We start from the raw sequence: 17039 nt of genomic DNA on the forward strand, positions 1-17039 counted from the left end.
TGGCAATTCAAAAAGTATGCATCACAAACATATTTACAATGTATGATGGAAAACAACTGGATCCCGTCATCTTAAACGCACCGAGTATACAGCCAAAACAGAAACCAAAGTGATTTCTGTACTTAAGTGGTTGTTTTAAAATGTTACGACTCTCTGTGCCCTCCGCAAACAGCAAACATCCATTAGTATAATGCTAAAAAATGCATGAGTTGCCCAACAAGTATTATTTCCACAGAATTCAGGAGGCTATAATATAGGCAATTTCTGTGGCAGTGGCAGTGACAGTGAAAATAACCCTATGTATAGACCAGGGTGAAATACAGGAGAAACTGTTACTAGACAAAGTGATCCGATAATAACCAAATGTTGGGCAGCCAATCAAATCAATCCCCTTGAGGGGGAAAAGAAGATCTCTGACAGTCATAACTCACTCACTGGGTGAATAGTTGATGACCCAGATTAAAGATTAAACTTACATTCATTTTTAAATTGTTAAAAGAGACATGCATTTGGTAGATGTGCCATATAAAGTGACTTTAAAAAAATATTTGGGGTTTAGTACAAATTAAGCTTAATCGACAGTAATTGAAAAGAACGGAGCCAATGCATAATAGTAAAATAGTTTCAATAGTATAGCCACTAGATTTAACAAAATATGTGCTTACATTATTTTAAGGTGAAAAACAACTGTTCAATAACATTTTTTGTAAAGCTATTTGTATATTAAATTGTACAAATGTATTGCTATGACAATGTAATGCTGTAACCCTAAAATGACTATAAAGATGGTTTAAACAAATTTCCAGCTCAAACAGACATACATTTAACAGAATAACTGATATTTTAAAGTGTTTAAGTGTTTTATAAAACTACACTATCAATAAAAATGGTGTAGGATTTACTTTTAAACCAATTTCACCCAGAAACTGCTAGTATATTTTACAAATAAATGCAAAAAACTAACACAATTAAACATTCTTTTTTAAGTAGAAAGACTGAAACATATTTTATTTTTGTAAAAATATACTCCAATAATCTTTTTATTTACTTCAAAAAAGTTTTTTTTTTTTTACAGTAAGCTTCATATTTATGCTTTTATGTCCTCCAAAAAGGCCCCATTCACTATTTTCAAATGATATTTAATTTATTTATTTTATATTTTATGTATTTATTTGGAAGAAAAGAGTAAATAAAAATCAAAAGGCATTTTAAAAACTCAGCACTTACTTGATTCCATCAAATTATTTTTCTGAAATCTTTTCGGGATGACTTATGACACAATGCACATAGACATGAGACAGTGGCTGGTCAAATTGTTTCAGTATCAACCACTCCTTGGTTTATCATCATCCTGTTGAAAACACAGAACATGTGCTAGAAGGTCTTGTCCTCTGAGCACATCTATTTCTTAACTAGAAGCTGGTGGGGACATGTCACCATCCTATTTATAGCCTGCCGAGAAATAATTCAAAGGAATCAGAGTGAAGATCTCTTAAATCTTCCCTTTCAGAGTCCTACGGAATGAAAAAGGGGAATGTCTCTTTTTGCCTCAAAAGCCATCTGTATGAGACAGTGAAGCACACCTCTAAAAAGGTGTGAGTTATATCATGAACATCACAGTGATGGATGTGGCATCTGTTGGACAGACAGAAAAGCACACATGGCGCTTGTTTCCAACTGTGACGGGCAATAAAAAATTGAGGCTCTTTTTCCAAAAGAACTTTCAAAAGTGAATTTAAATGCATGCTGGAATTAGAACTAAATTCTCTTAAAGGGACAGTACACCTAAAAATGACAACTCTCTGTCATTCGAAAAGATTTTCTTTGCAGTCACCATGCACTTTATAGTTCATAGGGGGAAAATGAAATGGCGAATGACTGATGCTTTTTTGAGTTTTCATGCATTCCAAGTGTTTTATTTTTTTAAGTGCTTCGAGTTTGTACAGAACTGCATTTTCGTATTATGCACCCTGGGATGAAATAATTAGCCAAAAGATCTAAAACTTGATAAATGTGTGTCTATTGGTGAATTTAAAGGCGTCATAAGCAGACTGGTCATTGAGGCTTGTGAAAGGATATTATGTTTAAGTATTGTTTTAATATTTATTCATACTTAATATTTGTTTTATTTTAAAATCTTGTCTTGGCTGCTACCTTGGCAAGGTCTCTGTTGTAAAAGAGATTTTAATCTCAGTGAGACTTCCCAGTTAATTAGCAGTAAACAAAATAAACTGAGACAGAATTTAGGCAAACTATCCCTTTAATCCAATTGAAAATAAATAGCCAAGCATCATTTAAAAACACTGACTTGCTGACACTCAGTCTAACGGTTAGAGTCAGACTCCAGTCCAACAGATGCTTAGAAAGCCGACTTGTTCAACTCATTAAAGTGACATTCATCATTTTCACCTGAGCAACCAATTGAATAAAACAACATTAACCTTACTTATTTAAACATATTTATGTTTAAATACAGAAATACGTTACAATATTTAAACAATTTCAAACAATATCTGCAAGTAACTGCAACCCAAACTAACGATACTGACAGCGTTTCTACTTCTCACATTTATCTCAGTTTCCTCACTCCTCAACACTCGGACATTTGTACTTTCTTACCTCTTTGAAGCTCACATTTCTGGCCTGGGGGATATATTTCTACTCTTTCCTGTAGGAATAAGCACGAAAAAACCGTTAGCACAGGCACCACTTACCTCAACAATCTTCATAGGCTCAAATGTGCCGCTGTAGGCGCTCCATAAGGTTTTATGCTAGCTGAATTCAACGGTTCAGATTTCACTAGCGAGTTAGTAACTAAAACATGGAAGGTAAATATAACGCAGCCCGCAATAAAACGCCTATCTACGGTCGGAGTGTAACTTTAAAGCGGCTGGCAGCGGTGTTTGGAGAGATGTGTGAACGCTCGCGCGGCGCTCGTGTGTGTTGGGCGTGCGCATCCTGTGCTTCTATTCTCGCGCGCTCTCTAGGGACACCGATGCTGCTGCTGATATTGCCAAGCAACAGCTTCTGTAATAACCCATCAAAGTCTGACGAAGCTCAAGTTTGACATGTTTTGTAACAGACGATAGAATTTATCTCGGATCGGATGAACTGGCATAAGATCGCTCTAATTTAGTGGAGCCATCATATGTCCCAATTGGATAACAACATTTTATAGTAACTTAGCTATAATAAATATCATTAACAGATATTAAATGGGACATTGCTTATGCTTTCATGTCCCCATTATGCATGTTTTAATATACTGGATAAAACATTAAACTCACACTTTTAAGAATAGAAATCATTTTAGTTTTCTTTTGTCACATTCACCATTTTAACATTTTACTGTTTTTGCCGTGCACCTTCTATAATGAAAAAAAGCAATGTTTCTTTATTTTCTGTAATCTAAATGTTACAAAATACTGAATGTTCCTTTAATATTACTTTCCATCTCGTTAATTTTCTTGCCATACATAGCCTTATCATATAGCCTAATCAATCCAGTCAAATTAATCACATTATTAAAGTTACTTCACATTTTAAGAAATTCATAATTTAATGTTACAAATAAATTAATTCATTTTAAAGGTCCAAGTTTTCATTTTGCATTTAATTTATATTTTTCTATTAAATTTTTAGCTAAAACTGTTCTGCATGACAAACACAATACAGTGAAGTACTGTATGGCAAGTCATCTTAATTATTTCAAATATAAACATCAAAGTTTAATTAAAACAACTATTTGAATGTATGATATGTGAAGAATGATATAGGCTAATTAAATAAATATTTAAATTATTAATAAAGGCTACTTTATTTTTACAATCTATTTATTACCTGTAATTAGTTACAATTTCAGCCATCTTGTATCCAGCCACACTATTTAAAAATAAATAAATTAATAAACAATTATGGGCAAATAATAATAATAATAATCATGGTAAAATATTAACAAAACTATAATAGTACCTCATTTACACTAAAATAAGACTTATGTCATCCAACTACACTCTTTTATGCTTGTTTACTGGATGACGCTGAACAGGAGTCTATAAATAAGTATTCAGTCCATAAATAAATTCAGACTCTGGGGACTGACTGATTAAAGGAACATTGTGAATTTATAAAACTGAGAATGATATCATTGTGCTGCACTGCCCTATTTTACCAAGGTATGAGAATACAACAAGCCCATTCAGTGTTTTTTTTTTTTTTTCGGTTGCATGAACAATTTATTTAAGTCCAGAAGACCACACTGATTAACCTTTCTCTTGTTGATCAGATTTTATTTATGACTTTATTTTGTCTATCGACTTGAGAAACTCCAAAACAATAGACTTCTACCGCCAAATGGATTAAATGATGTACCGGAGGCTGTTGTGCTACTCTATCCTGAAGGCACATATTGATTGCTTTATAATAAATTACTGTCAGTTTACATCATTTCATTTCTTCACCGTCAGCATGAGGTAGTGCTCGCTATTCCTTACAGCAATTCATTTCACCTCGCTGGCCACAAGATAACCAATTGTTTTTTTATTCACTGCAGAAAAAGACAAAAGAATATTGATCTATATGATTCAGGTCTTCTTGTTGCTCAATCCTCACAGCCCTGAAATCTCTTCTCCAGTCCAAAATGTAAGGCGATATGGGACATTTTCTTCAAGGTCCTTTACTTGAACGTAACCATTGACGTAGCTGTCCAAGATGATATCTCAGCAGGTTCACCATCTAATAGTGTTTACTTAAAGTTACTAAAACCCCTTAATGAACAGCAGTAAATAGTAACTGCAGTTTATTGCAACGGTTTAAATATCTGTAGAACAATAAAAATAAAGATATTTAAGATAAAGTGACACATCTCCATTTTAACCAAAACATACTCTTATTTACTTTTAAATACTTTTGACATCACTCTCCTTCCTGCATTTCAAACAATACAAATACAAGGTTCTGCCATGAAACTCTATGGTACAGTCCATAGAGTCTAACTGATATAATGACATTATCACGTCACTGCTGATTGGTTCTCTCCTGTATCGGTAGCCAATGAGCTCGCGGCTCAAGATTCAAATACTTGGCGAGTGCTTGCTGAAACCTCCACCTTACTCAGCTCAACCGGTATAGATCTGCTATGGGGTGATCATGTATGCTATGGGGGTTATTTGTAAATGTTAAATGTGCAGCAGCAGTATTTCTAACATGCTCACACATGCTCACAGCTGCATGTTATGGATGAAATGGCAGTAGCAAATCACTGTACTTGGTCTGCTGCAGCAGCAGAGTAGCAGATCTATTCCGCCAAGACCAAATACATTAACACCAGGCAAATCCCTCCGAGAGTTGCCATAACAGATCTTTGGTTAATGTTCATAATGTCAATTAAGATGTATTCACTGGATCCAAATTAATTGAGTTGTTTAATCCAAGACTTGTGAGGAGATAAGAATGATTTATTGAGCATCCATGTTTACCATATATGATGTGATTTATGTACGTTTGTCGATCATTGTTTAGATGTAAATAAAAGCCTAAATTAAATCTATTCATCATTCATATCTATTCACAAGACTTAAATTAAACCACTTAATCATATGGATTCGTTTTACAACACCTTTATGGTCTTTCAGTGGAGGAACAGACATCTTAGGTGTGAGACATCTCAATATGAGGATGAGTAACTGATGACTGACAGTTTACATTGTTGGGTGAAGAATAAATTCAATGCATGTTCGTATTGCACACAATTTATCAGTGTAATTCATATGAAAAGAAAAGGGTTGTCTTCACAATCTTTCTTCAAAATTAACTACTACTTCATCTTTAAAGGGGTGGTTGATTGCAATTTCACTTTTTTAAAGTTAGTTAATGTATAATTTTGCTGTTTGGGCATAAACAATATCTGCAAAGTTGCAGCACTGAAAGTTCAATGCAAATGGAGATATTGTCTTTTAAAATTATGTCAGTTTAATGCTTACTAAAATCTGGTAAGGGACTAAAACGAGCTTCTTCCCGGATCCATTACATCACAAATCCAGATAAACCCCACCCCCGGGAACATGCAAAGGGGGCGAGGCCATGCTGTGCTGCTTTAGAGAAGAGGAACAGATAACTAGGGGTGCAAATGCAAAAAATTATTTATTCTAACAATTCTAACAGATTCACAAGTTTCAAAATCATTGTTCTAATGCAGCGGTTCTTAATACTGTTCCTCACATTGCCCTGCTCTGCATCTCTCTCTCTCTGTCTCTCTCTCTCTCTCTCTCTCTCTCTCTCTCAGATCATCAGATCAGCTCCAACAAACTGTTCCATTTATACACTTATTTTCACAGAGCAATGAGAAGCCTTATACATTGCTGTGCTGTATTAAAGCTTGAATCAGAATAAAACCGTATATTAAAAGCTAACAGAAGCAGGAGCACTAAGCCTAAGCCCGCCTAAGAGGCCGTTTGACCGCCATGTCAAACAACAAATCATAGTTTGTTTTGTATGTCGTCACGTTTCGAGGCATGGAAATGTCGCTACAGTAACAAACTGTAGTGTAAAACTCACTGATGTATTTTAAGGATTCTATGCCGCGAACTTGAAGATGAAGTATTTAGTTGATCCTGATAAGCGCTCGTCGTCACAGTTGTAAACACAACAGCTTTCTTCTTTCGTGAGGGGGTTTGGCCCTATGGTATCTTTGTTTCCAGGCGGAACATTAAAGAATGCAACACACATGTCTCGCGGAAATCCTGTAGAATCCAACCAATCCGATGACGACTTTGTCACTCCTGAAGTGTTTCCACTTTTGTGTCCCATATGCATCAGATGTTTAGCCAACAGTCCAACATTTCATATTTCAAACGTAACAAACACTTTTCTCTCACCTCTGTTATCTTCTGCGTATGACACTACAAAGAGGCCTTTATTCGCCCAATGGAACTGTGTTACGCAAGTTTTATTATGGATGCACGTGCTTTATTTGACGACTTGTGGACTGTTCAACTGTAACACCCGCTGACTGCAATGATGGAGCTTGGAATAGCCAGGACAATTTTTTATATAACTCTGAACTGGATTCGTCTCAAAGAAGAAAGTCATATATACCTTGGATACCTCAAGGGTGAGTAAAACAGGTTATTTTTCATTTTTGGGTGAACTAACCCTTTAAAGGGAAATGGTCTTGAAAAATAATATAAGGTTATTATTACGTAAAAATATATTTAAATGCTGTTTGCAAACGTTTGTTTGGTCACACAAATTTTTACTTATTTTGGTTAAATTCTCACTATCAACAAACCATTAACTGCGACTTTTGCCTCAATAAACTCCTGATTTGCTGCTTATTAATAGTTAGTAAAATAGTTGATAAGTTTAGGTATTGGGCAGGATTAGGGATGTAGAATACGGTCATACAGATGTTAATAATAGGCATGCTAATCAGCAGTAAATACTATTAACTGGCCCTTGTACAAAAGTGTTCCTAGTTTTTTCTTGCAAAAGTATTGCACTCCCTACAGTAATTTTGCGTTCACTCACAAAACCTGAGAAACTTCTCAAAAGTTCTCAAGTTTTCTAAGCAAATGCAAAGTTTTTTGGGGAATAGGAAATAGGAATTTACAACCTACATTTTCACTTGCAAATACACTAGACAGTAAAACCAGTTGGGAATGCTGGCTCATATTGAATTTAATGCAATTACTGAAGAGTCCTTATTGATGTTTCATATTATTAGCTTTTGACATCTACTCTGATTTATGATGTCATTGTTAATACGATTTTTCTGTCTAGTTTTAGGGTGGCAAATCTATCAATGACTGAGCTAGACCTGGACTCAATCATTTGCTGCACTTCTTCCTTGTATGGATCTCCAACCAATACATAATTAGTTCATGTGTAGTGCTAGAAGCTTCTTTTAGCTCACTAATGGAGCTCTTACCCGGAGATCAAATAGCAGTTCGGTCAATGATGAGGTTTGTGGATAAAAGCGATGATGATGTCATACAGCCCCGCCGGCATGATTGCAAGACCAAACCTCAAGCCTGAAATTCAGTGCACAAACAAACAATAAAGTAACTAATGCTGTTCAAGTATGTAAAAAACATGTTTTGAAGACCATCATGCACATAGGCCTACATTTCAGTTGGGTAGTCAATAACTGCATCAGATGGACCAAAACTAATAAAACTCAGGAGAGTTGGCTATTTATGGAAATCACACTTCGTTATTGCATGTGACCTGCTTATCTCTGAAGGTGAGACACAAATCTGACCCATGCCAGAGAACTAAACTTCTAAAACAAGATAAAACATCCACCAGGTGCTTCAGACAGACTTATTTATAGCACAAAAGCCAAAATGAATAGTTCTTTCTCAAAGGATGGCACTTTCTGTCCTCTAACTGGATTTAGATGGCTGCCTCGGTCTTCTAAATTTAGATAAAGAAAGTGAGTCAGCCCACAAAAAGTCAATATTAATGGTGATTTATTGGAGAGCGAAAAGAAAATGTAACCTCGTCGGATTTTAGTCAGTATATGAGAGCACCTAGCCCCACAGGCTCGAAGCTAGCAGCTCTCTGAGGCACACTGAGGTGGAGATCTGTCTCAGCTCACACGACTGACCTCTGCTGGCTCACCGGACCACCACACAACACTGACACAGTGCATCCACCCAGTGCGTGACATTTCACTAAAGGCTTCTGAACAGATTGTAAAACACTAGGTGCCATAGTCATACCCTTGTCGACTTTGTAAATAGTTACAGAGGGAAAACTGGGTTAAATAGCTTTGGATCACACACACGACCAGACTTTGAAGATGTTTCGAAGGCAACAAACTCATGTAGAAACATGGGGTTTGTTGCTAGGAGATACATGATAAATCAAATCATTTGTCTATTAAAATCGGCTCAAAATATCAAACGTGTATGAAATCCTACGACTGGATGAAAGAAGCCAAACAATAAATATAAAATAAAAAACGAATCAATCACATCAACCCCTGCGAGGACTTCAGAAAACACCAACTCTGATTTCAAAATAAAACCAACTCTAAATACAAATCTGTCAAATTTAACAAACATCATAATCATTATGGTCACAAAAGGTTATATAATCATTGCTTTGATATGCTTTTGGTTCTGCTCAAACAAATTGGCCTGAATTGCAAGATTTGTGTCATTTTATAACTGTACATTTCTGCCATATGGACATTACAGTCACCACTGATTGCACTTAATTGTAATGTAGAGATATGCATCTGTAAAGCTTTGAAATGATATGTGCTTTTCCTGAACTGCACTGACCAAAATCTGGTATAGAAGCAATTTTCACTCAGAAATCGCTAGTAAATTCCACAAACATTTACATGGAAATAATAAGTAACAGAGTGAATTAAATTGGAAGTTTTATAGGAAAACTGAAACAGTATTTTCTCTTAAATTGTACTGCAATGATCTTTATTTACTACTTAGAAAACTTTTTTTTTTTTTTTTTTACAGTGTAATAGACTTCAGTCAGGTCAGTGCAATATTTGATTTCCGGCAGGAATGAAAACGTTGCTGTGAGGGATAGATGCATGGTGTGTTTAACTGTACTGTTGTTTAACAACATACTGATTGTGAATTAAGCTGAAAAATTGTGTGATTCAGTAACTATGTTCATAATATAAAAAATGAGCATGTAAATATATGACTGTCCATGCTATACACACACACACACACACACAAAATTTAGAAACAATTTTCATGCAGAAATAGCTAGAAATGTTCAACTAAAAAGAAAGCGCAAGTAGCACATTGAATTAAACATGAAATTTCAAAGTAGACAGATTGAAATAGTTTTCTCTTGTAAAACACTCAATAAATCTTACACAAAAGTAAACATATTAGCAAATGTCAGTGTTTTTCTTAAAGGGATAGTTCACCCAAAAATGACTGAATATCCCAAAAAGTATTCTCGTAGCTTCATAAAATTAATGTTGAACCACTGATGTCCCATGAACTATTTTAACAAAGTCCTTATACCTTTCTTGGCCTTGAACATATCAGTTTGTGTTACTTTCTATATGCAGGGTCAGAAAGCTCTCGGATTTCATCAAAAATATCTTAATTTGTTTCGAAAATGAAAGAACGTCTTACAGGTTTGGAGACACATTTAAATTTTTTGTGTAATCTGTCTCTTTAAGTTTTATAAGTATCTTATCAAATGCATCCTGTTTGAAGGTTTAGAGGGTAAAAGAAATGGTTGTGTGAAACAAAACTACAATCTTTCTGTTGCAATAAACATTAAAGCACACCACAGAGAGCAATAAAATGTACTAAAACATTTACTGAATCAATAAAAAAAGTGTTGGGGCTGTCTGAACTGACGACACTGTCTAGAGAATCACTCAGTTTGTTTGTCGAAGGTGCTGCTGTGACATTCCTGCACCTCTAGTGGGCTCTGACTCTCGGCCCTCTAAAGACAAACTCCTCATTGGGTTCCCACACCAGAACCAGTTATCAAAACTCTACAGACATGGGGAAAGAACATTATCAGCAGTGCATTTGGCAATTACCCTGAAAGGTAATCTATTTCTTGGGGCTACTGAGTCCCTTGCCACATTAGTGACTTAAGGTTTGTGTGTGTGCTGCTCCAATCAGTTAAAATCTGGGACCATATCAGAGTTTCCCACATCATGGGCCACTCATACTGCAATCCTCATCACCTGTATTATTCACATGAACAACCTCCTGTGACCTTTGACCTGTCCCACATGGAGCAGAGCACTTTGGGAATAGAAGCAAAAGCATTACTCTGATGTGCTGATACAACATATTTATAATTTACAATATTTTCTAACCTACACATTGGCCCTGATGGCTGTATTCAAGATCAAGGTCATGCATTTTTTGGCCCTCATGGCAGTAATGAATTTTTTAGAGACTGATAGGGTGCAAAGGTCAATCACGGCACAATCCGCAGACCTCATCTGGTTTGTATTGTGTGGAATGAAACCATGTGGTCATATGGTGGATTTAACCAAATTAAACTGAGCATGAAACATGGAGTACAGAATGGAAAGTATATTTTGCTACCGGCTGAAACAATTCCTACCTTCTGTAAAATAAAAATAGCTCTACGAACAGGAATAAAGAATCCAGTGTCACCACTTTAAGTCTATGTCTGTCACCTCAGGAAGTAAACAGGTCCGTGGTAAATCCTGTATAATTGACAGATGTCACCTGCTTGTGTCCAGTCGGTGGGAATCTTCAGCTGACAGGTGGCAGGAGTTTCAGGCTCAGCAGAACTTTGGTGACACTGTCATTGTTTCGGCTGGCATCTGCCTGCTTGCAGAGCAGTGAGCAGAGACCACAAGTCTTACTACTTCAGACAGCTCTTCAACGGCCCCCTTCAAAAACACATACATCTTAATGACAGAAAGATATAGAATAGACAGAACAATACACTGATAGATCTACAGAACGATGGACAGAATGATAGAACAGTAGAACAAAAGAGAGAGAGATAAAACGATACGAGAGAATGATACAATGATAGAACGATAGATAGAACGATAGATAGAACGATAGATAGATAGATAGATAGATAGATAGATAGATAGAACAATACACTGATAGATCTACAGAATGATAGAACAGTAGAACAAAAAAGAGAGCGATAGAACGATACGAGAGAATGATACAATGATAGAACGATAGATAGAACGATAGAACGATGGATGGATGGATGATAGATGGATGGATGGATAGATAGATAGAACAATACACTGATAGATCTACAGAATGATAGAACAGTAGAACGAAAGAGAGAGCGATAGAATGATACGAGAGAATGATACAATGATAGAATGATAGATAAAACGGTAGATAGAACAATAGACAGATAGACAGATATACAGATAGATAGATAGATAGAACAATACGAGAGAATGATGCAATGATAGAACGATAGATAGAACGATAGAACGATAGATAGACAGATAGACAGACAGACAGATAGATAGATGATAGATAGATAGATAGATAGATAGAACAATACGGGAGAATAATGCAATAATAGAACGATAGATAGAACGATAGACAGACAGACAGACAGACAGACAGACAGACAGACAGATAGAACAATACGAGAGAATGATGCAATGATAGAACGATAGATAGAACGATAGATAGATAGATAGATAGATAGATAGATAGATAATAGATAGACAGACAGAGAGACCAACAGATAGATAGATAGATAGAACAATACGAGAGAATGATGCAATGATAGAACGATAGATAGAACGATAGAACGATAGAATGATAGATAGATAGATAGACAGACAGACAGAGAGACAGACAGATAGATAGATAGATAGAACAATATGAGAGAATGATGCAATGATAGAACGATAGATAGAACGATAGATAGACAGACAGACATACAGGCAAATAGATAGATAGAACAATACGAGAGAATGATGCAATGATAGAACGATAGATAAAACGATAGATAGAACGATAGAATGATAGATAGATAGATAGATAGATAGATAGATAGACAGACAGACAGACAGAGAGACAGACAGACAGACAGACAGATAGATAGATAGATAGATAGATAGATAGATAGATAGATAGATAGATAGATAGATAGATAGATAGATAGATAGATAGATAGATAGATAAATAGATAGATAGAACAATACGAGAGAATGATGCAATGATAGAACGATAGATAGAACGATAGATAGACAGACAGACATACAGACAGACAGATAGATAGATAGATAGATCAACAGAACGATAGATAGATAGGAATGATAGAATGATAGAACGAAAGAGCAATAGGGTAGACAGTCTGTCCATCATCATTCTCTTTTTTTAAATCAAGTTCGTGAGTAACAATAGCTCTCACGATATCTCTCAGCTCCAGAGTCTATCAGAGAAAGCAAACAGCTCTGACTCTGTAAATATGACGCCTTTCAGGCTCACCTCCAGGTCTGCTGTAATGAGGATGCCGTGGGCTGCACGCTTTTCTACAGAGAGAATGAAATCCTGCTGCACTCCAGGGTTCTGCTGCTGGAAGACCAGCTATTTCGGGCGACCGAAAGGATTGTTTCTGCTTTAATATATTCAAATATACTATATCCTGGAAGAAACGCAAATAACTGGGATCTAAAAACACTTCCAAGGCAACTCTGAAAAAAGTGCATTTAAGTAATATTATTTAATAATTCCAGCAGTGATAGTTCACAATATAGTTCTATGCATCCTATACGTTAACAAATAATGCAATAGATGTAATAATATATTTAATTAAAAAATATATATATTTAATTCATAATTAATTTATACTATTGTTCATTGTGCAGTCATAATGAATTAAGTAATGTGCAAAATTAGTATATTTAGTAATTGGCATTAACTAATCACCCAATTTGCAAATAAATCTGATGTGAAGACCAAACACTGTACTGAAAATTCAATTCCATTCAATAATTCAACACACTGACTCCAATTCAGGGAGGATTTTCAGTGAATAATGATTTAAATATAGTCTTTTCTTCACAAATCTAGTGTCTGGATTTCAAGCACATGCATATCTCTTTAAATTGCCCATCTCATTTTTTAACTGCTTTCTTAAATACTGTACGTGTATGACATGTCTTCAAAAGATCTTTCTAGTCTGATGCCTGTGTAAAATACAGAAACTATGTGTTGTCATGTAAACTACAAGAGATGTGGCTTGACATGTCCACTGTAATGACAGCATATCATTGCAGCAATCAATAAGTCATTCACCCTCCTTCATAGAGCTTCAGATCAAATCTGAAATTTCACACCCTGACAAGCATACATGGATTATTTGGTCCCTTTAAATTGAGACGCTACTCATCCAGATGAGCTAATAGGATCATTACAGCCCTGTTTCTATAGTAAAGAGAAGTCAGGAATACCGCAAACTAAATTTAGCCATACATACAACAAAACTCACTTTATGTGATCCCCCCCCCCCCAAGCAATTTAAGTATTTCCAGCATGTTCATACCACTGGGTCAATTTCTAGGGCGCAAACCAGATTGTTATTGAAAACAAACCTGCTCAGCCTTTATTAAGAAGCATCTATTTCCGTTGAAACCCCAGTTTGCACCAATGCATTCTACCATCCAATTCTCTTTCGCTGGCACTCCTGCCACAATTACATGCTACAGTGACTTTAAAGACCCTGAAAGGGCAGCCAAGGCGTTCTCAAGACACCTCTGCTCGGTGCTCATTTTGCAAGGTTGTTTCAAAACAAATCATCACCCTGGGCAACTCCGAAGTGAAGGAACAGCGTGGGTGCATTTGCAACATGTAATCTTTCAATAATAATCTTCCAATCCACAAGGAAAACGACACATTGAATGCAGTTTGCGTTGTTTATGATCACGCAGATGGTATGTTGTGCTAATTAGATGAATAATATGCTGTCCAACTGAACCACCTTTTTATTTTGTGTAGTAGTTTTCTCTAACAGCACATTGTGAAATGAAGATATTACTAGTGGAAGGTTGTGTAACATCTAACCCTTTCTGTGCGAAATACAGGAGGGTAATCGATTTGGATTTGGTGACCCTGCTGTATATCTCCAACTGTTTACATCAGATCAAAATGCTTTCTAGTCTACGAAAAATCGGGATCGATTAATTTCAGGAGTGTGTGATCCTGTTGTGTCCGATGCATTAAATGCATTAGATGCATAAATAAAAAAATGAAAATCATCGGAGAGCTCTGTGCACAAGTGCATTCTCACAGTTTCATGTCTTCCTGAAATCAGAAAAACTTGAGCATTCTGCTGCTTTCAAACAATAATAAAAAAAAAAAAAACTGCTTTTGCAGACCGAGCCAAAGCTCTTGCTAACACAGCAAATGCATCTGGGCATTGTTGAGGTGACATCAGCAAGACAAGCTTCGCAGTTTGTATGTGTCTGGTATCATTACCAGCTTGTCGAATAAGCTTTACAAACAGAAGCAGCATAACAGGGGCCTTGTGAAGAAAATATGCCTCTGTGGAGTATCTCACTGGACAGCTGCCAGCGGCATGTGGCTGTTTTAGCCAAGAAAGGAAATTATCACGTCTAACAATGTGATACCACACCTCTTCGCAAAGAATTCAAAGCTATTGCTATTATTATAAAAAGAATAAACCAATAAAATAGTCAAACTCCCCTACAAACATAAGGTCAATAGGTCATTAACAATGCAATCCGTGTTATTGTTATAAGCAATAACATATTGCATTAATATTGACATTGGCTCGAGCTGTTCAGGCTGATTTGAGGAGATTAAAACCTAATACAAGTTTTTTTCACACAGATGAATGTGCTGAACAACAACAATCTAATGTGTGGCCTCATTTGTGCAGGTGTCATGGTCAAAGATGACAATACGGATTGACCTCTGCTCTTTACATCTGCCGGGCAGAGAAGAACAAAGCTACAAGTGAATAAATGAGAAACGTGACATGTTAAAAGGTACAATAGGAGGTCCTCTCTTAAAATAGATACAATTGCAAAACCAGCACAAAAGCAGCTGCAGACTAGCTGTGGGCAATAACAGTGAAAGTGTTCGATGGTCTTTACGGGACAAATGCTTGGGGTTCGGGTTTTATCAAATCAAAACTTTTTTAAAAAGAAGTCATTTATGCTCACCAAGACTGCATTTATTTGATCAAAAACACAGTAATATTGTGAAACATGATTACCGGTATTATTTAAAATAACTGTTTTCAATTTTAATATATATTAATATGCCATTTATTCCTGTGATGCCAAATTTTTTAAATCGTTATTCCAGTCTTAAGTGTCTCATGATCCTTTAGAAATCTGATCAGGAATAATTGCTCTTACTTTCTGTTGCGTAATATTTTCGCGGAAACTGCTTAACTATTTTCAATAAATGGAACGAAAGTTCAAATGAAAAGCATTTTTGTAACATTATGCATGTTTTACTGTCACTTTTGTTCAATTTAATGCATCTCTATTGCATAAAAGTATAAAAAAAAAAAATTTATTATTACTTACTGACCCCAAACTTTTCAGCAGTTGATGACAGAGGTAAAAGGTGTGACGACTAGCCCCGGTCTCTCCTGTAATGCAACAGCAGCTAGAGAAAAATCTGAATATGCATTTTGACATTGATTTTACCCAGTATCAAACACACACACACACACACACAAAGACACTATTACAGATGTAGGACCCCCAAAGGTAACGTCTGGAGAAATCAACCGTGGTGTTACACCTGAGGTGCCCAACCGGGAGCAATGGGGTCCTTCCTTTCATCATCCCTTTAGATTCCCCTCACAAGCCTAATATAAAAGCAAGGACTAAACCAGGGTTAGAGGATCCATGGCTCTGTTTCTTTTGTCTTCTCAGAGTGAGTACTGTAGTCTTAAGTGGTTAACTGCATGCTAAACTCTACAGACACGTTTAGCTCAGGCACCAGAGTGAACAGGAGATAATAGAGACAGATATATAGTCTGAGAACAAAAGCCATTACAGATCTAATCAAGCGCTCAACATGACAGAGATCTGAGCTGTGCAGCGTTATCCAGGAGAGAAATGTCATGTAAGACTTTCTTGCTTTGCAGTTCAAAGATGAACTGCTGCTCTCTAGTGGTAAAACCTTTCCATTGGTTTAAGTACAACACCGCTTGTTTACCAAGTATGAATTATTTACTAATGAGCAATGATGGTTTAAAAGCACACATATTGTATTTTTCACACAAACTGAATATTAAATAGATCAGTTGAATTATATTAATATTCAAGGACCCTCAATAACAGTTTATATACTGGTTCAGAAATTAAAATACAGGAAACTTACATAATTAGCTGGAACAATGTGCCTTTTATGCAGTAAACTTTCTGTATTTAGTTTCAGGATTTGACAGAATATCCAGAATCCAGATCGCTTGCTGCGTTCGTCAAATATTTTTATTTTTTTAACCAATATTGAGTATTTCTTAATGTGTACAACTGTTTATGCTGAAAATGTCAAATGAAATAAATCACTTTCACACTA

At 35.9% G+C, this 17039-nt stretch overlaps 1 protein-coding gene across 3 annotated transcripts in view; it reads right to left on the reverse strand.

Annotated features, from left to right (window-relative positions):
- Positions 1-2984, reverse strand: part of si:ch211-269c21.2 (carbohydrate sulfotransferase 8) — a 50930-nt gene extending 47946 nt beyond the window's left edge. The window contains exon 1 of one of the 3 annotated variants that reach the window (XM_026202625.1): positions 2715-2984. The gene's annotated coding sequence lies outside the window, so the exon portion shown is untranslated. Of the gene's footprint in view, positions 1-1227; positions 1571-2619; positions 2671-2714 lie in introns of those variants that run through there. The other 2 variants (XM_026202626.1, XM_026202627.1) reach the window with 2 other exon arrangements.
- Between the last annotated feature and the right edge of the window lie 14055 nt (positions 2985-17039).

The sequence above is a fragment of the Carassius auratus genome, chromosome 25 (assembly GCF_003368295.1).
Source record: "Carassius auratus strain Wakin chromosome 25, ASM336829v1, whole genome shotgun sequence".
NCBI lineage: Eukaryota > Metazoa > Chordata > Actinopteri > Cypriniformes > Cyprinidae > Carassius > Carassius auratus.